Source organism: Gadus chalcogrammus, chromosome 16 (assembly GCF_026213295.1).
Source record: "Gadus chalcogrammus isolate NIFS_2021 chromosome 16, NIFS_Gcha_1.0, whole genome shotgun sequence".
Lineage (NCBI taxonomy): Eukaryota > Metazoa > Chordata > Actinopteri > Gadiformes > Gadidae > Gadus > Gadus chalcogrammus.
This window is the reverse complement of record NC_079427.1, coordinates 13291434-13319274: the sequence shown is the minus strand read 5'-3', so window position 1 is coordinate 13319274 and position 27841 is coordinate 13291434. Positions and strand designations below refer to the sequence as shown.

The window sequence follows — 27841 nt, the reverse complement described above, 5'->3', positions numbered from 1 at the left end:
ACAGAATGGCATATTCGTATAAACTGACGATAATTTCATAGAGTTCATGGTAAATTAGCTTATTGCAACAGATAGGACATTTTATGGACCTATTTTTGTCATTATTGGCCATATCCTAACCAGTGTTAATATGTATACCGAAATATATTTTATAAACTGCAATTTCTGTGACTCATTACGAAGACTCTCTCTCTCTCTCTCTGTCTGTCTGTCTGTCTGTCTGTCTGTCTGTCTGTCTGTCTGTCTGTCTGTCTCGTTGTCTCTGTCTCTGTCTCTGTCTCTGTTGTGTGTGTGTGGTTCACACAATTTCATGACACGGGATTATTGGAGATCGAATCAACAAATCATATCGCCTGGATAAATAGCATTGTGTTACCGTATCATCTTGTTTTCATCATATTTTATCTTGTTCTAAGTGTCATCAGGCCATCGTCTTAGGGGTAAAACTACAAAGAGGGCTACAGTGTTACTTTTCTTGTAAGATTAGACAATAGGTTTACGGTATTTATCAATTGATCTAGTAGGGAATTATTTTCAAATTCAAAGACTATGATTGGTGCCTCCACCTATGGTTGCATGGTGGTCAACTCCCAGATGAAAGGTTCTGGGTTTGGCGACGTCCCCAGCCTCCTTGGTTTTACCTGCACTGTAATGAATTAGACCTACTCGGTCAATCATTACTTGTTGTGTCCATTCACTGTGTAGGTCACTCTTAAATTATGAATTGCCCTTCATTAGCGTAGGTATACATTCAATAACATGAACCAAAATAAAAACCACAGTTCATTGTGTATATACTGTCCCTGCTTATGAGCTGACAAGTTGACTAGACAATGACGTTAACATTGTAAGCCAGATAGGTAGCTCAATTAAAATGTCAACATGAACCAAGCATCAATATTTTTACGCATTTCATTCAAAGTGCTATAATAATGAAATGTACAGTGCTTGTTAACATTTGCATTCGTTAAAATACAGAAATGTACTTTTAGGGGCAGTAATGCAAAAATTGCTTCAAGACATTGACTATTTTTATGACAAAATAATAATTTAAAATGAATTCTTTATATTCAGATGAACTTGAGACAACAAACTACAACTTTCCACAGATATATAGGCTTCATATTAATAGGCTACAAACCTATAGTTGGTGTGGATGTGAGTGTGTATATTTGCATTTTGAAGTGACTATTTAATTTAATTTAGCTTTATGCAAAAAATGTACTCATCTTGCTGAGTCGGTTCATAATGTCTTTAGCGCTACTTGCCCAAATTGTAATGTATTACCCAATTTCCTTATACTGCCAAGCACACTTATACTAGCACTACTGAAGCGATTCTTTAAAGCACATTTGATAAAAAGGTCAGAAAATGGATGGATGGTGAGGAAAGTTTGAAGTTCATTGTCTTAATGTTTCCACTATGTCTACATGTAGTCCGTAGACACTAGGGTTCAAGTAATAACCTGGCATGACGAGCCGGCACCGCTAGGATGTTTCTTAGAGCGTATAGTGGATGCTGTGGAGGGTCTGTGGAGTGTGTGTGGATAGTACCCTAGTGAGTGCATTGTGGATTTGGGATAAATCATAGTGTACCGTAGATCTCTTGCTGAGATTTAGCTAGCAGCCAGGTGACCGTATCAATTGTGCTCAGGCTTGACCAACTCTGATCAACGACGGCATTCCATCCTTGCTTCCATGCATCAGCCGTTTCCTGATTCACTCCTCCACCCTCTCCTTCTGCTGTCATCTCTTACCCTCTCTTGATTGCATGCTTTCACTTTGTGTTTTCTCCAAGCTTGTTCCATGAGGTAGTTGGTTACCACCTCTTGTCCTTTTTTATTCCCTATGAAGGATATTTGATCATATATATAGGCATAGCATGTAGAGAAAGACACATAGTTTTAATTAACTTCCCTCAGTCTAATCGAGTCAATTCTTTCTGGATCTTTTATTTGGCTCACTAACAATGTAGCTTAAGTGTTTCTCTAGGTTGTAAATGCATATATATAGTACTCTCGGTCTCTGTCTGGATCTACCAATAGGCCTACTACACATCTTTGCATTTGTTTTGACCAGAGAAGGCGTAGGCAAAAACAGAAGCCTTCTACGAATCGATAACACATAACAATACATTAAAGTACAATTATCTGGTAATAATTGTGTGTGTGTGTGTGTGTGTGTGTGTGTGTGTGTGTGTGTGTGTGTGTGTGTGTGTGTGTGTGTGTGGTGTGTGTGTGTGTGTGTGTGTGTGTGTGTGTGTGTGTGTGTGTGTGTGTGTGTCTGTCTGCTTCTTGCTAATCTTTATTAATTTGACAATCAATTTCCTTCATTGGAAATTGATTTTGAAAAACCATTAGGAGTAAAAAAAAATAAAAAAAGGCAGCTATACAGTTAAAAGATATCCTGCAGACTATAAAGCTTCTGCTCCATAGGGCTTTGGCTGACAATCCCGAGCGGAACAGCATTCAGGAAGTTGAGGTTAATTTAATGGTGGTTTTTGAGGATTCCAGACCCGTCAACGGCGACACAATTTAAAGGAGGCCTGTACCAGATAGGTTCTTGTTACGTTAGGATTTTAAAGGGAGGCCTGTACCAGATAGGTTCTTGTTACGTTAGGATTTAAAGGAGGCCTGTACCAGATAGGTCTTGTTACCTTCTTGTTACCTTGTTTTTTTTTAATTGTCGGCCTAAAGTTAAAACAGAGAGAGAGAGAGAGGTGAGAGAGAGAGAGAGAGAGAGAGAGAGGAGAGGAGAGAGCGGAGAGCGAGAGGACGAAGAGAGAGAGGAGAGAGAGAGAGAGAGGTAGAGATGAGAGAGAGAGAGAGAGAGAGAGAGACAGAGAGAGAGAGAGAGAGAGGGAGAGAGAGAGAGAGAGAACACACGTTTAAACACGTCACCTACTATCAGTAGTTTCCTGAGGGCGGGAATTGAATGATCAAAATACTCGCATATCTGGCCACATTCCAATCTTCAGAACTCAATACACAAGGCTTAACTCTAAACTACAGGGCAGCAGCACTGCAATGGAATTGTATCAGTCACTTTAGAAAGACCCATTTTTTTTAAATTGATTTTTCATGCACTTTCACTGAGCACTTCGATACATCCCACTCATACGGCAAACCATTTTAGAAATGCTAATGTCAAAAGGGTGCCTATAAAGCCTCTTTTCTGGAGGACATGCATGGCTGATATATATGACGAGTAGGAAATGTAGTGAAATATTTCTCTTAACACTATCTCTTCTAGCATGGACATGGGTTGGGGTACTGGCACAGACAGACAGAGGATTGGAGGTCTTGTTATTAAGTCCTGTTATAAGTTGGCATGAGGTTTGCTGTATGCTGTATGAGCCTCCCTAGAGTGGGAGGAGTGCGGGTGTTTTGCCCACAGCTGTTGCCTGTGTTGTTGGGAGGAGAGGAGATGGTCCTGCAAACAAACTTGGGATACAGGAAGTCAGCTAAGCAGTCCTTACCTTCAACACCACATTCAACACCATTGTTTACAACACCACACACACACACACACACACACACACACACACACACACACACACACACACACACACACACACACACACCACACTACAATTACACTTACACTTGCACACGCACAACCTTCGAGCCTTGGGCCTCTTATTTTTCTCTCTCGGCTGTATCTCCTTGGCTATTTCAGTTACAAGTTAGCTGCTTCTTAGACAATACTATTTACCCCCTAAGACACAAAGAATGAAATCTCAGCAGTTGTGTGTTTCCTCCTCCAAGCAGGAAACACACACACACACACACGAACACACACACACACGCGCGCGCAGACGATACTGACAATGGCGGGGTCAGTTTCTGGCTCTGCTTTTTCGTTTCCAGAGCTGAGGCCGTGGTAGTCACTATTTGACTATTCGTCCATCTGCTGTTCTCAGATGGATGAGATCCAAAGTATCAGATCATAATAGGCAATCTGACATGTGGACAATGTCGACGCTACGGCGGAGGTTATAAGTGTGATTTTATTAAACCAAGGATTCTGAGGTGGCTGATTCGATGCGCCTGTTTCATCGCAACGCTTTGAGTGCTCCCGGAGCACGAAGAGTCTGCACCTGTCATGTTGGGACTTTGCCATGGGCGGGTGAATGATTTGCAAAGCATTTGGGTGGCCATCGTGACCAGAAATGCAATGTCTAATGGTGTCTTGTCGTCAGGTACATTATTTGTATATTGAGAGGGCCTGGAACTGAACTTTAACGTGTATTGGGTTTCATATTGTTAATTGATGCAACGTTGAGATCAGCCTCTCCTCATTATCCTTCCCCCAACGTTCATTCTATTTCTCTAGCACAACCCCCCCAACTCCCAAACACACACCTTCAGCTGGGTGGTGTTCTTACAGTAACCACATCTAGTCCCCAATCTCTCCCCAGCGAATAGCAGAGCTACTTCGAGAGCGTTTTTTTTTCATTGTTTATATTCTATGCTTTATAATGCAACAACTAAAATGCGGCCGAGTGACTCAACGATCTACCAAAGTTATTCAGCTTCCAAACAACTAAATCTTAAACTAAATCTCACAACACACCCACACCCACAACTACAACCACATGTCATGCGCACAAACACACACATACACATGCAAATACAGGATGCAGTGGGGTTTTGCATGTGCAATGCAGCCATCCGCTGTTACGGTTGGTCCTAATGTGTGCACTCGCGTCACAACCATACTGAGCTTGTTGTGCTCTCTGTCCTATCATCCAAGATATTCATTTCTTCAGGCTCATAGAACCACAGATCTACTAGTACTTAGATAAGTGTCCAGAGGTACTTGGCACCTTGTGATTATGAGAGGGTTTTAGTTCTAGATAGTTTCATATTCAACCCACGTTTATCTATATATATATATATATATATATATATATATATATATACATACCAATCAGGCACTTTATGTTCTCCGGTCATTTTATTTGTCTCTTTTCTTCTAATGTACCATTACAATACTAGGCAAACACGTGCCTGCTGTCATGATAGACAGTAACAGGTTGATACCTCCCCCCTACCCCACGCATGCACACCACACACACACACACACACACACACACACACACGCACACGCACGCGCGCACGCCGACAAACTGTCCCTCACTACTAACACTAACACAACCCACACACATCATTCGATAAAGGAATTTCCATGAAGGCCCGATGGAACAATGACCTCATGTTTTTGTGTCTCCTTTGGGTTGCTCTCCAGGTTTCAGAAGCATGTCCACACATACCGGATCCTCCCAGATGAAGAGGGCTTTCTAGCTGTCCAGGTATAACACACAGATGTAACACGTACACAGACACACACACAGCCAATGCTAGAACTGTTGTCTGTGGTCAAGCTTTTGAACGTAAGGACAACCACTTTAAACAAGGCATTTGGTAGACGCGGCAATATCACTTCTTCATCAGTGCCAGATTAGTCTCCACGGATACGTCTTCTTGATAAGTCATGCGCATGCTCACGCTGTTTTGCTGATGGTGTTGTGTCTGTGGGACCCAATCACACACTGCCTTGTGAGACTGCTCTGCATCTCTGTGGCCTCCTCATTGGGTCACACTAGTGGGGGCGTGGCTGTCTGTCTGTCTGTATATATGTGGGGTAAATGTAAGTGTATTACAGTGTGCACAGAAAAAACAGCACGCTTTAGTAGCAGCAGGCATGTGCTGATGTTTGTAGTTCACACACACACACACACACACACACACACACACACACACACACACACACACACACACACACACACACACACACACACACACACACACACACACACACACACACACACACACACACACACACAGCTGTCTCATTGTGCTTTGTGCCCAACAGCTGTGAAGTCCCCCCCAGTTCTTTTTGCACACACACACACACACACACACACACACACACACACACACACACACACACACACACACACACACACACACACACACACTGTCCTTAATCTATCTATGAACCACCACCAGCAGCAGCACCTCGCCCTGCCGCCCCAGTGCAGGCGTATGTCAGAGCGGCTTGTGATGATGTCTGGGTGAAGCCACAGTCCTCCCTTAGTCACAAGCCTTTAAAGCGCCTCTGGCTCCACTTGGGCTGGATTGGCTTGCACACCACGTACAGCCCCAAAAGCCCACTGTAGTGTTCAAGGCCTGAGGAATGTCATGGCAACTTTTAATGTTTTGTTTTCATAATCAGGATCACGATTTACTTCAATCAGGTTGTGATATTTCTATGTTATCGCTAAGGTAAAAAACAAAAAAGTTTTTTTTGTATGACTATTTTGATCTCTCATTCCATTTAGTTTTTAATCTCTTTATTTCATCATTGTCTTTTCATCTCTTTTTTTATTCTCTCTCTCTCTCTCTCTCTCTCTCTCTCTCTCTCTCTCTCTCTCTCTCTCTCCCCCTCTCTATCTCTCTCCCTCTCTCTATCTCTCTCTCTCTCCCCCCCCTCCCTCTCTCTCTTTTTCTCTCTCTCCATCTCCCCCTCCCTCTCTCTCTCCATCTCCCCCTCCCTCCCTCCCTCTCAGACGTCCCAGGGTGTTCAGCCGAAGCGGTTCAAGACCCTGCCAGAGTTGGTGCTGCTGTACCTCCAGCCCAGCCAAGGTCTGGTCTCCACTCTGCTCTACCCTGTGGACAGAGAAGAGAGTGCACTCAGCGATGACCGGGACTATTCAGGTGCATACTAATACTCTCTCCCTGTTCCATCAACTGTGCAAGTATCTCTATCTCTCTTTCTCATCTCTCTTTGTGTATGTCTGTCTCTCTTCTCTCTCTTGCTCTCTTTATCACTCTCCAATTTCTTATGTCTCAGTGTCTCCTTCTCTCTCTCTCCATCTTGATCTTTCTCCCTCACTCTGTCTTTCTCACACACACACACACACACACACACACACACACACACACACACACACACACACACACACACACACACACACACACACACACACACACACACACACACACACACACACACACACACACACACGCACACACATTTACTTCCTGTGCTCTGCAATTGATCCTGAGATGTTTAATTTCCGATTGTCCCTTTGACAGATGGGGAGGATGAGAAGCCCCCCCACCCACCCCGCACTGCTTCCACTTCCACCCCCACTGGACCAGAAACACCCACTGAGAGGTATCCCCACCCCCTTCAAAAACGCCCCAATGACATGTTTTGTAAAGAGATACCTACCTGAGATGAGTTGTTGCATAGGTGCCGTTGTGTATCTGCTAGTGAAAGATTTTGTGGTAAAGAAAACATTGGTAATATGCTAAGCATAGAAGTCAGGCTGTGTAGCAACACAGGCCATGCGATGGTGGGGGCATGGTGAATGAATGATGAATGATGAATACACCTTTTACATGTCCTCGTTTCACTCACACACACATTGTCATTCATTTTCGTCAATGTCTCTCTGTCTCTCTACCTCTCTCTCGACCCCTCGCACATTCTCTCGCTCTCGGCTGTCTCCATGCATTCACAAGTCTTCCGTTCTGCCGGAGACCCCCCTCTCTGAAGGCAGACACCACATCCTGTTGAAAAGCACATTGCACAGATAATAAAGGGCCTGTTGGAAGGGGGTTTGTGCGGGTGTGTATTTTTGTGTTGGCTTGGTAGATCTGCCTTCTTTATGGCATGTGTTTGGCCCACCAAACCTCTCCCTTTGGGGACCCTTAAGTTTACAAAGATTGAATACCATCACCACACCGGCCAGAAGCTGTTCCCTTATCAGATAGCCCTGCTGTAGGCTGATGATGTTTCTCTTTTATGGAAATTGTTGAACTGGCGACAATATGCTTGTGAAACGAACCGTAGCTGACAAAGCAAATTCTGCTGTGTGTTTGTGTGTGCATGCCTGTGTATGTGTGAGCGTATGGCGGACACACATATGCATGCACACACACACTGTGTGTGTATATGCATGCGTTCATGCTTGCTTGTACATATTTGTGTGTGTGTCTTAAGTGTGGGTCTGTCTATTCTGTCGATTATCGATGCCAAAACACAAGTTTTGGCACAAGTTTTAAGGACGGCCAGAAACTGCATAACAAGATGATCATTAAGAGATCAAGTGTGGGGGTGAATCAAGGGGCTGAAACGTTATTTTTTTTATCAGGGGGGAAATGTAATATCTTGGAGTAGGGCCTATGTGCTGTATTTAATGTTAAAGCTTTTTATTTTGGCATCATGCAATACTCTTGGTGTCTATGTTCTGATGGATATGGATTTTTGTGTGTTATTGAAGGCTAACTGTAAGTTTGATTGTCCATATATGCAAACATATTGTGCGTCTATAGAGGTTGGTTGCTGCTATGGCCCCTCTGTTCTGTAGAATGCCCACTACAAATGTATCTCAAGGGAGAGAATAAGGGCTTATCCAATCTAAATCAATGTTAATATATGTGGGTCGGACTGTCAGCGTTTTTTTCAGGCAGTGGCTGAGTCTGATTTTTGAAAGAGGAAGTTGAAGGGTTTGGAATTCCTGACTCCACAGATGCACTTTATATATGCTAAATATAAAACACGCAAAATTTCTATGGCTTCCAGCGATTATTTATTTCTGCTCTGAAGGTAAATACAGTAACCGAATCCTTTAAAAAGTCCTGGAGTTGCTCCACTTTTTGGTACAAAATACGCCCACATATCTCTTAAGTGTAAATGTCTCCATCTTAAAAGTCTCTGTCAGTGTGGAATTTCCTTACAACAGAAACAACTCACGACTGAGTTCTTTCTCTGATTGTTGTTTGTATTTGTGATCAGATTGTCAATGTCTGAGGACCTCTCCAAACTTATATTGTTATGTTTTTTTCGAGTTGACTTGCATTCACACTTTGTCTGCCTCTGTCTCTGTATGTGTTAGCCCTCCGGCGGCTAACGGTCTTAGCACCATTTCCCATGAGTACCTGAAGGGCAGCTATGCTCTTGACCTGGAAGCAGTCAAGCAGGGGGCCTGCGCCCTGCCCCACCTCAACAAGACCCTGGTCTCTTCCTGCAAGCGCCTCAACGGGTGAGCCAATGGCGGAAACACCCAACGTCTACATGCAGAGCAGACTTAGGGATGCAACGCAGACTTAAATAGAAGAAGAGTGGGTGTTATTACTTGACCTGAGCAGGTAGAGCATTAGCCAGTCAGGATATAGAAAAAAAAAGTATATATATATTTCAACAAAATATTCACACATAAAAATGTAAACTGTGTCTCTTACTTCTAACTGAGATTGTTCTGAATTTATTTTCATTATTCAGTTATATGAACCCACTGAACTCATTCCCGCTCCTCCTCTCACACTCACATGTTGCCCTCCAACAGGGAGGTTGATAAGGTTTTGTCTGGCCTGGAGATCCTTTCCAAGGTCTTCGATCAGCAAAGTGCCTTCATGGTCTCCAAGATGATCCAACAGGTAGGCCATGTAGAATATAACTTACTTTTCCCAAGATATTTCAAACTTCTATGTCTTCTGATATTATTTTAGAGGAAGTCAGAAACCGGTTGGTCTGAAACAAGTCACAAAAAGAGTCGCAAAATAGGTCTCTTTGTTTTCTGTGTCTGGGGTCACGTCTGTGTGCTATCACGCTTTAGTTTAGCTTCCCCATATGCTAGTATGACACACACACACACACACACACACACACACACACACACATGCACACATGCCTATGGGGAAGGCCATAGGCATGCGTGTGTGAATCACGAGGCCACTGCAAGTCCTTGGAGTTTGTGTGTGTTTCTCTTGTTTTCCTCTTTGCCATAATGCACATCTTACTTGCCGCCTAAACAGATTTCTTCTATTTTATCTCTTTCCTTCTCCTCATACACCATCCATCAGATGTTTGTTTATTTTTTCTGTCCCCCAGTCTGTGAATCAGGGTGGAGACCAGGAGCTCGAGAACCTTGTGACCAAACTGGCCATCCTTAAAGACCTGCTGTCGTCCATAGAGAAGAAGGTACACGGCCAGATCCTGACCTTTGCCTGCACCCTCTCTCCCTTTTGCTCTCTCTCAGAGACATTTTTCATTATCTCTCAGTCTCTCCAGCTCAGTCATACAGGCACACAAATGTAGAGGTTGTTGGTTCAAGGTCCAGGATTGTTTGTTTGTGACACCAAAGCCTATAATCTATCAAGGAGGACAATCTAAAATAGTGAATCGTTATTCGCTGTAATCTTCCCCTTTACGAAATCCCAAATCAAAGTTATTATTTTCATCCCGTCCACTGGTCGACTTAAAGAGGCGGCTGTAAGATGTTTAAGATCGTGTTTGAATTATTAGAATTTAAGAAAAACATACCTATCAGGATGTCAATACTTTCGAATGCTATCCACTGCGCCATGGCCCGTTGTTCCAAACTAGTCTAGTCAAACCTATTCTCCGTCCGTGTCGTCGGTGGGGCCGAGCTCCAGTGAGTGTACATAGCTGAGATACCTCTCCCTCTCCAAACTCCACCTCTGCACCACGTCTGTCAGGGCAGGCCACTGGCTGATGACATACGGCCTTCCTGCTCACCCCTGTGTCCCCTCTGCCGTAATTCTGTCACCGGACTGTCCAAGTGGACAAGTATGGCAAGTCGAGGGGAGATGACCTTGGGAGGTCTTTGTTGTGGGGGGGGGGGGGAGGGGAATTCCATCCCTCTTATAGCCATTGAAATAACCCTGGAAAGTTCTACATGTAATATGTTTTACATTTTATGATAATTATGCTCTAGGTAGTAACGGCATTGATGTCCTTGTGCAGAATGTTTTAGAAGCTGAGAAGCTGGAAGATTGTGCAACAGTAGATTACCAACCAATTGTTGTAATTTCAATATTTCAATAATCCTAATTACCCTTAACATACCAAGCATTTTTTCTCGACCCTTTTGAATCTCAGAGGGAAGGAAATGCCCTCACCCCCTCCCCCCCCCTCACCGCTAAATGTGTCCAACTCCACTCCGCCACGGCTCTTCCTAGAGCACATCCAGGAAAAAGGAAATGGTGCCTTTTGTTTTCTTTACACAATCCCGACACAGTGGTTTGTTTGGGCGGATGACGAGCTTTCCGTCACACAGACTCAGGCAGAGTCTCGCGGACGTGCGGACGCAGAAAGTAAGAATCTGGCCGTACAATAGCTCGAGGGCCACTGTCTCTGGCCCCCGCTGAGGATCTCTGTTGATCCCATAACTAGCATACTTCTAAGGGCCTTCTCTCTTCTCCTTCACTCCATCCTTTTCATGCACAGTGTTTGTGTATGGAGCACCCCTGCTAATGTTCATACTCCAGCACCGTGTGTTACAGATTAAGATAATATAATATGAACTAGAAAGTGCATTTCCTGCATAAAATGCGGTGAGTGCTGTAGTACAAAGTGAGGTTGAAAATATTTTTAATAAAGCCACATAGATTAAGACATAAAGAAACGTTAAATGGCTTAAATCAAGTGAAGAAAAAAACAAAAGTTCAAAGTCTTAATGGAGTAAACAATGTAAACATGCACACCATTTAAGAAAAAGTAAATGTTTGGAAACAAATAAAGTGACAGCTGAATGAAAAGCGCAAAGCAATGCTAAAATGCAGACATGTAAAATGAATTGAACTGAAGTATCTGAAAGGTCAAATGTATTGCCCTGCATTGCTGGTGTGCGTGTGTGTGTGTGTGTGTGTGTGTGTGTGTGTGTGTGTGTGTGTGTGTGTGTGTGTGTGTGTGTGTGTGTGTGTGTGTGTGTGTGTGTGTGTGTGTGTGTGTGTGTGTGTGTGTGTGTGTGTGTGTGTGTGTGTCTGTAGCCCAAGTAGCCGAATAGAGCGGGAAAAACCACCCAATCTGGGAACACTGCTGAACATCCTGGCGCTCCAGCGTCAACGTAAATCAATTAGACCAACTGAAAACAAAGCCGGTATGAAACGAAAACAAGAGTTACGTATGTAACTACGGTTCTATGAATTCTGGATGACTGCCAGAGGCAGTGCTTAACACTTGATGTTATCCATCGCGCATGCACAGGTCGAGTATTTAATATCAACAAAGTCACACATGACCGGGGATGACGTCGGGCCGCCCGTCTATATAAGCCCACGTCACTCTCCAAGATGTCCCTTCAGAATCTTCTCGCAAGATTCTGAGTGACAGAGAACTCTGTCACTCAGAATGGCGGTCATCCAGAATTCATAGAACCGTAGTTACATACGTAACTCTCCTTCTATTTCATTCTTACTGACCGCCAGAGGCAGTGCTTAACACTGAATGACTATTACCAACGTAGTCACGAGGAATCCTGTACCCACCGGAAGGCCCTGAGGGTTCCTGAAAAACAGCTGCAGCCAATGCGTGGTGAGCCGCTACATTGACCGTGTAAAATCGGGCAAAGGTGCACGCTGAAGCCCAGGAGGCCGCTGCACAAATCTCCCTTAGAGGCACTCCTCGTAGTGCTGCCCAGGAGGTGGAGACACTCCTGGTGGAATGGCCTCTGATGTTAAGAGGCAAAGGCAGTCCTCTTGACTTGTATGCCTCCTCAATGACCTCCACCACCCACTTGGAACGCCTTTGTCTGGGCAGCGCTTGCCCCTTCCTCGGGCCCCCGTAGCAGACAAACAGGCCATCAGACTGGCAAACACCAGCAGTTTCCTGTATGTAACATCTCAAGGCTCTGACCGGGCAGAGTAGTTCTGCTGAACTAGCTTCTTCATCCGGTGGTTGTGAGGGGCCATAAGCTGCTAGCTCTATGACCTGATTATAGTGGGCCGAAGGCAGTCTCTTTTGAAAAAAAGATGGGTTAGGCCACAGTGCCACCCCTGTGCCGTCTGAGTTCCAGCATATACACTGTTCACTCACTGACAACGCATGAAGCTCACTCACACCCTTGGCTGACGCCATCGCTAGAAGAAAGGCAACCTTTGCCGACAGCCATTTCAGTGGCGCCTGATCCAGGGGCTCAAACGGGGGGAGACGGAGGGCTCCAAGTACCAGAGGTAGGTCCCATGAGGGAACCTTGACAGCCCGTGGGGGGTTCCTCTGCTGGGCTCCTTTAAGAAGTCGGGTCACCAAGGAATGAGACCCCACCGTCTGGCATCAACCTTAATGTGCCTGGATGAAATGGCAGCCACATAGACCCTTAAAGTGGAAGTAGATAGCTTCCTTTCCAGTAAGGAATCACAGTTCTATTTCATTCTTACTGGCCGCAAGAGGCAGTGGTTAACACTGGATGTTATCGATCGCGCATGCGCAGGTCGAGTATTTAATATCATCAAAGTCACACGTGACCGGGGATGACGTCGGGCCTCCCGTCTATATAAGCCCAAAGAAATCTGAAGAGAAGCGCACGATTCCAAGCTATGCTGAACTTTTTTACAATTTGAATGGAGACTCTAGGTTGAAAAATTGAGGAAGGAGATAGGTCCCAAAGTTTGTAGGGAATAATAAAGAGGAAAGAAAGAATAAACTTATGCAGCACTCACCTAATTACCGGTTTATATAGAATATATTGTACGGTATCTACAATTATGTTTTTTTTTCTTTTTCTTCTTCTGTCTCCGCAGGCTCTCAAAGCACTCCAGGAAATGAGTTTGACGTCTCCTTGCTCTCTGCCTCCTCTCTCCACACGCCAAAGCAAAGCCATCCCTGTACAGGCCTTTGAGGTACACACGCATGCTCACACACACACATTCACACGACATATTTGATGTTCAATGTTGTGGGCTGCTGATCTTCTGCTTTGATACTTGCGGTGCATACAGATTATCAACAAACCCTCGATATATATATTGAAACTGAATGAATGTCAAATACTTGTGTCTCTCTTGACAAGACGTTACTACCAACGTGCTGGCGGTAAGCTCCATTTATACAACAGTCATCCCACGTCAATCAGAGTTTAAACTAGGCAAGGAGGTCATCAATTCCTCCACATTTTACGGGGACCTTTTTCAGTGTGCGACAACACCCAAACAACACCAGAGGAAAGTACTTCTGAGGCCCAGTAAATAGAAATCAGCCTTTGGTCTCAACTGTTCCTCTCAACAGTTCAGTCAGTTGACTCTAGTTGCTCTTCTAGTTTGATATCCAGGGGCCAAACCCCCGATTGACAAATATCCTCTCAACCACTTCCACGCTGGTATGTTGTTGTCCCTCTCAATTAATTGCATCTCCACAGACACACACACAGTGTGGCACTGAGGCAGTGTGCCTGAGATGAACCCATTTATTGTTGAAGTGTAGGATGAACCTCCCCCCTCACAGAGGAGCCGTTAGTGAGTCATGTGAGCACAAGGACTACCAAAGGTGCTCTTCACAAAGAAGATGCACTTTTAGCCTCCCCCTCCCTCTGTGTCTGTTGGTTGCTGTGTTTGTGTTAGTGTTTGTTCGCAAGCAATGCTGTGTCTTTGTGTGGATGTGATGACACCTGGAATCAATGTCGGGGAAAAGAACATTGACGCCGTTGCAACATAAAGGAAGGGTATGGTGGAGGGTATGGTTACTGCGTTAAAATGAACTTGTACAAGGAAAGACAGACACAGAATGAGCACCAAGAGGAGGACATGAGAGATGCGATTAGTCATTACGGAATGTACCTCTGATTTGCCACTGACTTCCTGTTTGCACAGGAAGTGGTGGTGGGGTGAAGAGCAAGAGAAATGTGGCAAAAAATACATTTGTTTAATAATTAGTTTAAGCCGAAATCCAGTTTGAACAGGACTTTTTATATATTTTTAGATTAAGATATGATGTGACGAGGTTCAAAACCTATCCAACCATAAATTATTCTGTAATTCTGCTAAGATGCCCCCTGGTGGGGAGGCCATGTAATGCCCTGTAAACGCATGGAAAAGCTCTCTACCCCTCTCTCTTATCTCTTATCTAAAGGGTGTGTTGGTCTGGCTGTGGGAGTGGGTGTGTGTGCATGTTCTCTGAAAGTTTTTATTATCACCAAACCTGGCTTCATGGAGTTTGGCTGCTATCCGGGGCCAGCCTTATTGTTGGGGAATGAACAGAAGCTGATCATAGTGTGTGTGTGTGTGTGTGTGTGTGTGTGTGTGTGTGTGTGTGTGTGTGTGTGTGTGTGTGTGTGTGTGTGTGTGTGTGTGTGTGTGTGTGTGTGTGTGTGTGTGTGTGTGTGTGTGTGTGTGTGTGTGTTTATGTGTTTATTTCCTCACCAACGCAGGTGAAGCTGGATGGCTGTTTGGCAGAGCTGGCCAAGATAGGGAAGAGCCAGAAACACACTCTGTCCGTCGACGTGGAGGGAGGGAGACTGGTGGTGATGAAGAAGGTGAAGGACAGCCAGGAGGACTGGACCCCCTTCACCCACGACAAGAGTGAGTAACGACACTCACGTACACACCCGCTCACACCCACACATTCACATTGCGAGTTGCCTCTGTGTTTTCAACCTGGATTTGAGTTATACTTAGCGTTGCAAACTTTATTGTCAATCAAAGAATATTGTACGTCTTTGCCATGTTTCAATGGTACTATTACTATTGACTATTAGACAACAGTTCGTTCCGACCAAGGTATTTGATTGGACAAGAGGCATTCAATGAGGGCTGATATAGAGTATAAGAGCACTGGGACTTTTAACTACAGGCAAGGCAACTTTATTTTTTATAGCAATTTTCATACACAAGGCAGACTCAAAGTGTTCATCTAAACATTGTCATACCATAAAATATAATAATAGATAAAGAAAAGAAAACATATGCAAAGAAATGAGTAAAATAGGAAGTGCAATGGATTTAAGATCAGATCAACAGTCTCTCTGGTACCCACGTCGGGACTCCAACCCGACCTAAAGGAATTTGGTACCCACATCGCGACTCCAACCCGACCTAAAGGTCCTTTCTCTGGGACTCCAACCCGGATTCTAGTCAATTTCTATTCTAGGACTCTAATTCTATTCTAGGACTCTATACTAGGACTCTAACCCAGATTCTAGGACTCTAACCCAGACACACGTCGGGACTCTAACCACGAACCAAAGGCCTTATTCTGGGACTCCAACCCAGACAGACGTCGGGACTCTTACCCAGACAGAACTCAGGCCTTTCTCTGGGACTCCAACCCAACCTAAAGGAACTTGGTCCTTTAGGCTTTACAGATGTTCTAATAACCGTTAATGTTATCAACGGTCTTTATGTACCTTAGATAGCTAGTGTGTTTATGTGTTGGTTGGCAACAGTTCAGTCCCAGTCCAGTTGCAGATCTATTTGTGTTGGCGGAGCCAAATAAATCATTAAATAAACAAACAGATCATAATCTGTTGTTGCTTATTACTGTTAACTAATAATTGGTGCTTGTAGAACTGTTGTACAAAAGCAATATCACTCTCGTGGTCAATGCTCTCGTGTGATATTGCTTAATTGATCGCTCCCTTTGTCAATTTAGTTTTTTAAATATACAACGCTCCCCTCTGGCTCCCTGACCACCACCCCATGGTTCTCTCTCACTCTCTGTACGTGCCTCCCTTTCTCTTGTCCCTCCCGCGCTCCCTGTCCCTGATCTGCTCGCCCTCCCTCTGTGTGTGCCAGTCCGTCAGCTGATCAAGTCACAGCGGGTCCAGAATAAGCTGGGCATTGTGTTGAGAAGGAAAAGGACAAGACCCAGAGGAAAGACTTCATCTTCGCCAGTGCCAAGGTATGTGCATGACACGCACGCACACACACACACACACACACACACACACACACACACACACACACACACACACACACACACACACACACACACACACACACACACACACACACACACACACCACACACACACACACACACACACACACACACACACACACAAGGGCGCATGTATACTGTCATGCAAATACATGTTATAGTGTAATACATTTACAATTGTGTTCACTAACATATTATCGACAAACACTTTTTTTACTTACAAATGCATGTATAGAAGCTACCGTGTGTGTGTGTGGTTGTTTGTGTGTGAGAGAAGTGACGGGAAGGACCTGCATATTTGTTGCACACAATAGCGGAGAGGAAGCTGTACAGTCTTCGCATGAAGACATTGGTGCAATTTGATATAGTTTAAAACAATGCTTTCCTAAGGGTCTGTTATTAAAAGAGAACAGGTTCAAAAACATAGATGGCTGCCTTTGTTAAATATTTCTAAAGTGTAATAGGTGTAATGATTCAATGGGATTTAAAGTTGAATTCTTGATTGATCATTTGATCATTGATCATCGTTGTGATGTTTTTCAGAAGCGCGAGGCCTTTTGCCAATTGCTGCAATTGATGAAAAATAAACATTCCAACCAAGACGAGCCAGATATGATTTCAATCTTCATTGGCACCTGGAACATGGGTAGGACTCACTCACTCACTCACTCACTCACTCACTCACCCACCCACCCACCCACCCACTCACTCACTCACTCACTCACTCACTCACTCACTCACTCACTCACTCACTCACTCACTCACTCACTCACTCACTCACTCACTCACTCACTCACTCACTCACTCACATCACTCACTCACTCACTCACTCACTCACTCACTCACTCACTCACTCACTCACTCACTCACTCACTCACTCACTCACTCACTCACTCACTCACTCACCTCCTCACTCACTCACTCACTCACACTCACTCACTCACTCACTCCACTCACTCACTCACTCACTCACTCACTCACTCACTCACTCATCACTCACTCACTCACCTCACTCACTCCACTCACTCACTCACTCTACTCACTCACTCACTCACTCACTCACTCACTCACTCACTCACTCACTCACTCACTCACTCACTCACTCACTCACTCACTCACTCACTCCCTACTCAGCCTCACTCACTCACTCACTCACTCCACTCACTCACTCACTCATCTCACTCACTCACTCACTCACTCACTCCCTCACTCACTCACTCACCACTCACTCACTCACTCACTCACTCACTCACTCACTCACTCACTCACTCACTCACTCACTCACTCACTCACTCACTCACCTCACTCACTCACTCACTCACTCACTCACTCACTCATCACTCACTCACTCACTCACTCACTCACTCACTCACTCACTCACTCACTCACTCACTCACTCACTCACTCACTCACTCACTCACTCCACTCACTCACTCACTCACTCACTCACTCACTCACTCATCACTCACCACTCACTCACTCACTCACTCACTCACTCATCACTCACTCACTCACTCACTCACTCACTCACTCACTCACTCACTCACTCACTCACTCACTCACTCACTCACTCACTCACTCACTCACTCCTCCACTCACTCACTCACTCACTCACTCACTCACTCACTCACTCACTCACTCACTCACTCACTCACTCACTCACTCACTCACTCACTCATCACTCATCACTCACTCACTCACTCACTCCTCCACTCACTCACTCACTCACTCACTCCACTCACTCACTCACTCACTCACTCACTCACTCACTCACTCACTCACTCACTCACTCACTCACTCACTCACTCACTCACTCACTCACTCACTCCTCGACATGACCCACGGCCGTAGTCAGAGACTCAACCAGAGGTATGAACCCCTCCCTAGGCTCGGTTCCTGCGCCCAAGGCCATGAGCTCGTGGGTGTTGTGTCGCGGCCTGGGCAAGACCCTGGACGAGATGACGGTCACCATCCCCCACGACCTGTACGTGTTCGGGACCCAGGAGAACTCCATGTGCGACCGCGAGTGGGTGGAGTCCATCCGCGCCGGCCTGAAGGACCAGACGGACCTGGAGTACAAGCCGGTGGGTCGGGGGTCCGGCTCGGGGGAGCTGAGTGGATGATGCTGGAGCGGCGGTAGCTGCTAGAGCGGGTCGGCTGGTAACCGCAAGGTTGCTAGTTCAAGCCCCGGCTCCTCCTAGCGGAGTGTCGAGGTGTCCCTGAGCAAGGCACCTAACCCTAACTGCTCCTGGCGAGCTGGCCGCCATGCACGGTTGACTCCCCCGTCGGCATGTGAATGTGTGCATGAATGGGTGAATGTCAGGCAATATTGAAAAGAGCTTCAGATAAAAACGCTATATAAATGCAGTCCATTACCATCTACCATATGATGGGTCACACCACACTCTAGAAGGTTGATTGAGGTTGGTGTACACCTGTCGGACATGTGGCCAACAAGAAACGTCACCTGACGACGGCCAGCCATCAGCAATGAGTATATTGCGCCCTGGCCTGGTGTTGCTATGGTGTGGTAGTTCACAAGCACCTAAAGACAAAGTTGGTTTCAAATGGTTCCTCTTTATTTTGTGGGGGATGGAGAACTGTCCCCTCTTTCTAAAAAAACAGTTACGCTAAAATACCATCTGCTTATTTGCAGCGTGGGATCACCTTGGCTCCCGGTCCCCTCTCATTTTGTAAGGCTTCAAACAGAACAAGCTTTTCCCCTTAAAACAAAAAAGCTGTTCCATGTACATAGCACTTGTACATGGAACACAACACACAACACTTGGTTTCTATGTACGGAAGGTGAATCAACGTCAACGGAAAGTTTCCGTTAACCCTTGGTAGACTAGCCGAAATTGGCAGTGTCTGCCGAGCGTGCTTTGCCCCTGACCACACGCGCTCCTCTTCCTGTGCGATGACAGATCGCCGTGCAGACGCTGTGGAACATCAAGATCGCCGTGCTGGTGAAACCCGAGCACGAGAACCGCATCAGCCACGTGGGCGTGTCCAGCGTCAAGACGGGCATCGCCAACACCCTGGGTAACGACCAGCCAGTGCCATTCCCGCCCATTCCCACACACACACACAAACGTGATGTGTTAAGTTTTATTCTTGGGTTTCTTGCTGATTTTACAAAATACAAATTCATTGCTGCTGGTCGTTTCCTAGGTAACAAAGGGGCTGTAGGGGTGTCCTTCATGTTCAACGGAACATCTTTTGGGTTTGTCAACTGCCACCTGACCTCAGGGAAATGAGAAGATTGCCAGGTATGCACCCATGCACACATACACGTGCACACACTATACACAGATTCAACCACCAGAACCAGAATTGTCTACATGCTGCACTGTTAAAATACAATCTAACCAGACTACCATTTCATGCTGCAAATAAGATCAGATTCAGAACATCTTAAAACAGGCGCTTCCTGAAGTCGATCCGCTATTTTGAATCCGTGGCTTTCTTCTATAGGAGGAACCAGAACTACCTGGACATCCTGCGGCTGCTGTCGCTGGGCGACAAACAGTTAAGCTCCTTCGACATCTCACTGCGCTTCACACACCTCTTCTGGCTGGGAGACCTCAACTACCGGCTGGACATGGACATCCAGGTGGAGCACTCGCACCACACACACCAGTCATTATTAGAGTTATCCAGACCTTTGACCCACTGACGCTTCAAGGAAATTCCCTTTGCGCCGTTCGAGTCTGTCTGCCACGCTCTCTTACTGCTGATGCTACAATGTTTACTTGATGATTCATCGCTTTCATTATGATTTTCTCCCGTGTGTGTGTGTGTGTGCGTGCGTGTGTGCGTGTGCGTGCGTGTGTGTGTGTGTGTGTGTGTGTGTGTGCAGGAGATCCTGAACTACATCAACAGGAAGGAGTTTGACCCCCTGCTGAAGGTGGACCAGCTCAACCTGGAGAGGGAGAAGAACAAGGTGTTCCTCCGCTTCGGTCAGTACACCCGTCTGTCTGTCTGTCTGTCCATTCCTCTCTTCTCAGTTGTTGCGCAATATACAGGAGCTTATATCCCCCATCGCTATGTGGCTCATGTGACACCCAGTTTGGCAGTTTGTCAAACAAAAGGTTTCCACGTCGTTACCACGTCATAAACAGGAACCAGAGCAAACACTGGCCGGGCACGTTGTTTCGGTGCTCTCTGGAGTCGAAGCGTGTAATTAGAAGCTGGTTGTGTGAAACCCTGCAGTGGAAGAGGAGATCTCCTACCCGCCCACCTACCGCTACGAACGGGGCTCCAGGGACACCTACGTCTGGCAGAAGCAGAAGGCCACCGGGGTGGGTCCGCAGTACACACGCACACGCATACGCACTCGCACTCCAACCATCTCCCTCCAGCAGCCACACCCGACAGGTGGCCCGGGACTGGGGTCATGACCACGGTATGGTGGCGCGGTCTATCGCCGCTGTGTGGAGCCAGAGGCCAGGGACGTCCCCTTAAAACGATGTCACTGTTTTGTACTGAGTCTCCTGTTATAAAAGCACTTTATAGCTTTTCAAAGATGCTATCAGGATAAAGTGTTTATTATTACTATTATTATTGCTATTGCTATATACTATTATTGTTTTTATTATGATTATTAATATGAAAAGGATGTTGGCGTACTAGCATGAACATTGTGTATCTTCTGTGTCTGTGTGTGTCTCTCTCTCACACCTCCATGCCTGTCCCCTCTCTGGTCCTCAGATGAGGACCAACGTCCCGTCGTGGTGTGACCGGATCCTGTGGAAGTCCTACCCTGAGACACATATCGTCTGCAACTCCTACGGTGAGACCCGCTCTGCAGGATATCATATATATCACTCCTTGTTTGTAGAAATGTAGCAGCAACAGTGCAGCACTGTGAGTCAGTTTGTAAAGCGATTGTTTTTGTTATATTATCCCGCTGTGTCGTGTCAGGCTGTACGGATGACATCGTGACCAGTGACCACTCCCCAGTGTTCGCGACCTTCGAGGTGGGGGTGACGTCTCAGTTTGTCTCCAAGAAAGGTACATGGCTGAAATCACACGTCCCTTTTGTCTCAATGTCTCTTGATCCTTTAGGTCTTTCATAATCTGTTTGTCTGTGTGTCTGTATGTCTTACCCTTTCCTTTACTGCTAAACTTGCTGTTAACTGCGTGTCCAACCCATGGTTTCTGTTTCTTCCTCCTCATCTGTGGGGTTCCCCAGGTCTGCCCAAGACTTCGGAGCAGGCCTACATAGAGTTTGAGAGCATCGAGGCCATCGTGAAGACCGGCCAGCAGAACCAAGTTCTTCATTGAGTTTTACTCCACTTGCCTGGAAGGTGAGGGCTGCAGAAACACACACCTATGTCCATGGGCTCTAAGAGGTTCAAGGGCACACCGATTTGCCCAAAAAGGAAAAGTGATAATGATCAAGGTTAATCAAAGACCCCCCCACCCCTCAATGGGTTCCCTGGTGGATCAGGAAATGATGAATGATTGATTGTTGACTGTCTTCGTCTTGATCTGCATCACTCTCTCTCCCCCTCCCATTCTGCTCCATCCCCAGGCCGTCAGTATGCTAGTGTGTTGTGCGTTCCCCTGCCCTGCACCTCCTCTGCCCCTTTTTGCCATGTTATGTTCAATATAAATGCCGTTTATAACCTCCCTGCATCTCCCCCATGCTCCTCTTCTCCCACCTTCCTCCTTTGGTTCAACTAAAACCTCACCTGACCACCTCTCTCTCTCTCTCTCTCCTCTCTCTCTCTCCTCTCTGTCCTCTGTCTCTGTCTCTGTCTCTGTATGTGTGTGTGTGTTTTCCCTCTTTTCTCTCACCACTCCCTACAGAGTTCAAGAAGAGCTATGAGAACGACACCAGAGCAGTGACAACGTCAACTTCCTCCGCGTGGGCTGGTCCAATAAGCAGCTCACCACCCTGAAGCCCCTCCTCTCTGAGATCGTAGTACCTGCAGGACCAGCACCTGCTGCTCACCGTCAAGTCCCTGGACGGCTACGAGTCCTATGGTGGGGTTACATTGCTGTGTGTGTGTGTGTGTGTGGTGACTGTGTGTGTGACTATGTAAGCAGAAGAATAGTATGTATGTATTTTTAACGTAATTATTGGGTTATGAATATAAACGTTATACAGAATAATTATTGTTACTGTCTATTTAACTAAGTCCTTCACTGTGGTTTGTGCAATTGCATACCTTGGAGGGAATGGGATCGAATATGTAACAATTATTGTTGTTGTAAGGCATGATTGTATTGTGTCAGAGAGAGACTTGACGTGTTTTTTGTGCTGGTGTGTGTGTTGTGTGTGTGTGTGTGTGTGTGTGTGTGTGTGTGTGTGTGTGTGTGTGTGTGTGTGTGTGTGTGTGTTGTGTGTGTGTGGTTGTGTGATTTGTGTGTGGTGGTAATCTCCTGTGTGTGTGTGTGCCGTGCGTGCGTGCGTGTGCGTTGTGTGTCTCTCGTCCCCCAGAGAATGTGTGTTGTGCCCTGAAGTCGGATGATCGGCAGCACGCCGCAGCAGTTCCACACGTACCTGTCCCACCGCGGCGAGGAGACGTGCAACATCCGCGGCTCCAATGAGGAGTCCGCGTGCCCTCCGAGGAGGATGGGCACCCGGGAGGGCTTTACGGTAAACAGGGCCTGCCACGCACCATGTGACCCTGCGGAACGCGCTGCCATTGGTCCATTTAATAGCCCGGAATAAACCGTTGAATAAATGTGTGTGTGTATGAAGATAGAGTGTATATGGTGTGGAAGTAGTCCAGTGGTTAGGGGGTTTTATCACCTAGTTGGGAGGGTTCTGGGTCAAATATCTACTGCTTTCTAATGATATGAATATACCAAAAAAAGCTGTTATTCAAGAGACGCTTCCTGCATGAGCAAAGGGACCGTTTTTGTCATACTGTGCTCAGATGAGCTACATTCTGAGCTGCGTGCTGAGCTGGGTTCTGAGCTGGGTTATGAGCTGGTTCTGAGCTGGTTTATGAGTTGGTTCTGAGCTGGGTTCTGAGCTGGTTGTGAGCTGCGTTCTGAGCTTGTTCTGAGCTGGGTTTAATGAGCTGGTTCTGAGCTGCGTTCTGCAGCTGGGTTCTGAGCTGGGTTCTGAGCTGGGTTCTGAGCTGGGTTCTGAGCTGGTTCTGAGCTGGTTCTGAGCTGGGTTCTGAGCGGGTCTGAGCGCTGGGTCTGAGCTGGTTCTGAGCTGCGTTCTGAGCTGGTTCTGAGCTGCGTTCTGAGCTGGGTTCTGAGCTGGGGTTCTGAAGCTGGGTTCTGCTGCGTTCTGAGCTGGGTTCTGAGCTGCGTTACTAGCTGGGTTCTGAGCTGTCTTCTGAGCTGGTTCTGAGCCGGGTTCTGAGCCGGGTTATGAGCTGCGTTCTGAGCTGCGTTCTTGTGCTTGTGTTTCAGAGTGGATCAGTGTGGATAAAGACGACGCCGGTGGTCCCAAGGCAAATCCACCCTGCTGCCCCGATCCGGACACGAATACGTTCAAGTCTGTACACTCTCCTTTCATATTTCAATGAATCTATATCAATACTGATCAGAGCTGCTTATAATCCGAGCGTCACTGTGTGTTCCCGCTGGGCCTATGCTGTGCTCCTGCTGATGTGCGGGTGGGATGTGTGTTTGGAAGCAGGCCGTCGCAGGGCCGCAAGCCCCTAGGAACAGAGCTGGGGAGGGTCAGCGAGGAAGGGGGAGAGGAACACCAAGGAGGAGACCGCTACCAAGGTACACACACACAGACACACACCACATACACCACACACACACACACCACACACATAGACACACACACATAGACAGACACACACACACACACACACACACACACACACACACACACACACACACACGCGCACACCCAAGACTTCCTCCTAATGCCACCGCTGTGTGTGTGTGTCTCTAAGGTCCAAGCAGCCAGAGTCTCCCGACGACCCGTCGTCGTGTAAGAACAGCTACAACAACCCCGCCTACTACATCCTGGAGGGCGTCCCCAACCAATCAGCCGCCGTGGCCATGCTGCCGGAAGCTCCTCCCGTCCACTTCCCTCGCCAGCGCCCCGGCGGCCAAACCCACCGCCCCCTCGGCGCTGCCCTCGCGCCAAGCCGCCTCCGGCCCCTCCCCCGGGCCCCCTGGCCCCCGCAGCAGGCCCCCAGGGGCCTCTCCCTTCCCGCACCATCAGTCGAGGTAGGAGCCCTGCCCGGAGGAGGACGGGCGTGGTCCCCGGGCCCGACCGCGGCCCCAGGTGGGAGCCTCTCTGAACCGCCCCGCCCCCGGACTTCTTCCCCCCTCCCCCGGCTGCCCAAAGGCGCCCTGGAGATGGCCGTGGAGGGCCCTTCGCCAAGCCCCGACCCAATTCCCCGACCTGGTCCGAGGTACGCATCGCCCCCGTCGCCTCGGCGGCCTGCACCCGTTCTTCGCCCTGGGGGAGGGCTACCCGAGAGGAGGGGGGGGTGGAGGGGAGGAGCTATGGACGACCAGTCCTGCTCCCGGTGCTGAGATGGCCAAAACCATGAGCGATGAGCGCGTTTCTCTGGACAGCCCCCCGGGCCCCCCGGCCCCGCCCTTCATGCGCGGGGCCAGTTCTGGGGCTGGGGCTCTTTGGATCGTGTGCCGCACCTTCCCCCCGAGGAGCACCCATCCCAGAGGCATCGCCGAGGGAAACGCCTGAGGTAGGGGTATAAATGTAAGTAGCTAGTGCTAGTTAGCATAGCTGCTGTAGCAAACGCCCCTCTGTGTTGGAGTGAGACTGTATAAAAGGTGAAACTGACTTTAAACCGCTCTCTGTGGGAGTCAGACTGTGTATAAAAGGTTAAACTGACTTTAAACTGCTCTCTGTGGGAGTCAGACTGTGTATAAAAGGTTCAACTGACTTTAAACCGCTCTCTGTGGGAGTCAGACTGTGTATAAAAGGTTCAACTGACTTCGATGTGCACGTTCGTGGAAGCTATGGCAGACCTTTTTCACACACAAAAAAGCACCTACAAAGAGATTAAGAACCTTGTATTCAAGTTTTTTGGTTTCAAAACTTGTGGGAACACTATTGATGGTGAATAACTTTGGCAGCAGTTAATTACACTTGGTGCGGCCAGCCGAGGTAGAGTCTGGGAAACGCTGAATGAGGACCCTACTGGATTACTGACTATTAAATGACTGACTGGAAGTCATGGGGTAAAGGAGATATGACGCCATTGACATGCAACCTCATGAAAATTTAACAGACCGTAACCTTGACTAAATCTACTGATTTCTCTGGGTTTTGAACACAGTTGAGAACAATTACAAAATGTGAGTACAAAGCTCAACAAAATGTATAACCTGGGTCAAGTCCAATGTGCGGTTCCTGTCAGACACAACCAGAAGAATCATATGCTAAAACAACAATTCCTGACATCCCCGCAAGAAAGACAACTACACCAGACTGGCCAGCAGAGCCTCCATTGACTGTGTTGTTTTTGGCGTCCTCTGCAGGCTCTTTGGGGCAGCAGCAGCTCATCACTGTCGGTGGGAGAGTCCTCTGTCGGGGAAGTGGCTCCAGAGGCTGGGCCTGGAGCGCTATGAGAAGGGCCTTCTGCACAACGGCTGGGACGACCTGGAATTCCTCAGGTGCAAATGCTTATAAACCAGCCCACGATTCAAAATGGATGGGTTTACACCAAGAATGTACACTATTTGAGTCAATTAGCAGACGCTTTTATATAATTCACTAACTGTGAATTCAGATGTATACAAGAAGCATGCAGAGGTCAGGCCTAATGTGCAACATATAGGCTGCAGACACGGGCGATCGACACGCTTGCATGCACTTTTCTGTCTCAGATACATACATACATAGTTACATACATACATACATACATACATACATACATACATACATAAAATATTAGATATTTTACTGAAGTGATATCAAATTGCATTCTTATTAAACAAGGGAGGGTTTCCATAAATTATCTTTTTTCTCCTCTGTAATATCGTACCACCGCCCGTCTAATCTGTGGTCCCCTCACACCGCTCTCCTCCAGTGACATCACCGAGGGAGGACCTGGAGGAGGCCGGGGTCCTAGATCCCGCCCACAAGCACATCCTGCTGGAGAGCCTGAGGCAGCAGAACCAATGAGATTAAGCCTCCTCCAACGGGGGACCCTTGTCCATCCGGTAACGGCTAGGGCTCGAGCTGGGGCAACACGCCAGCTCCCAGATCCAGAGTGAACCGGACTGAGCTGGACTGGGTGTCAATGTGGGCCAGGCAATTGCACTTCGTTTCTTTTTTGTTCAGTGGACACGTGTTGAACCGATACCTTGTCCCCATCCCCCAAGCTGTCATAACCAGCCCCTGTCAGACAGGTGGCGGGGCTACCAATGACACGGGTTTTGGACCATTCACACATGGCGAGAGGCTGCCGACTTGAATCTCACTACATCTTACCCGAACCCCGACCCTCTCACTCTTTACCGCCAAGCCTGACCTGCTGGAGTCGATACCCCGTGTGCTGAGGCTTATCCTGAGAAAACGTAGCCTACCTCCGAGGATAACCCGGTCGAATGTTGAAGACCTTCAACCTGAGCGCAGCCATGATGTGAAGGGTTTGTCATCTGGAGAAAAAAAAACGGAACATCGTGCAACCCTGAGTCTGAAACCTCAGCCAACACCCCCTCCCCTCTCCTTCACCCCCACCCCCACTGAAGACCCTGAGTTTGTGACGTTGAGGACTCTGAATCCTCCAGGCCTGGCCTCTGGATGACTGATGAGCTGAGGGTGACCAGAGGCCAGGCCTGGCCCCCAGCCTAAGACTGGTCGTGGTCCGGGCCAGGCCTGAGGAGGGGCCTCCTCCCCACACAGATAGAGCTACTGTAAACGATACCTTTTGATCCCGTTATTCAGATAGTGGAAATTTATGTCTGTTTTCTCTTTTTTTATTATTGATTCAGTGGTCTCTGCATGTATTTATGGCCCAAAGTATTTTTTGTTCTGTTTTGTTTCCGTTTTTCCAAGATAAAGGGATTATTATTGAGCAAACAAACCAAACCATCACTGTGAGAGAATTGTAGAAGCTGTTTTATGTGCTAACGGATCTTCTTAAGGTCAAACACATTTCTTTTCACACAATGATAAGTTCCTCAGAAAACAAATAATTGTATTTGGCCAGAGAGGAATGATTAATCGTCTTTATGATTTAAAGATCA

The 27841-nt window shown here is 47.0% G+C and overlaps 1 pseudogene; it reads left to right on the top strand.

The window, feature by feature from the left end:
* LOC130405621 (phosphatidylinositol 3,4,5-trisphosphate 5-phosphatase 2A-like) overlaps nt 1–27158 on the top strand; it is a 28066-nt pseudogene extending 908 nt beyond the window's left edge.
* The last annotated feature ends 683 nt before the right edge of the window (nt 27159–27841 follow it).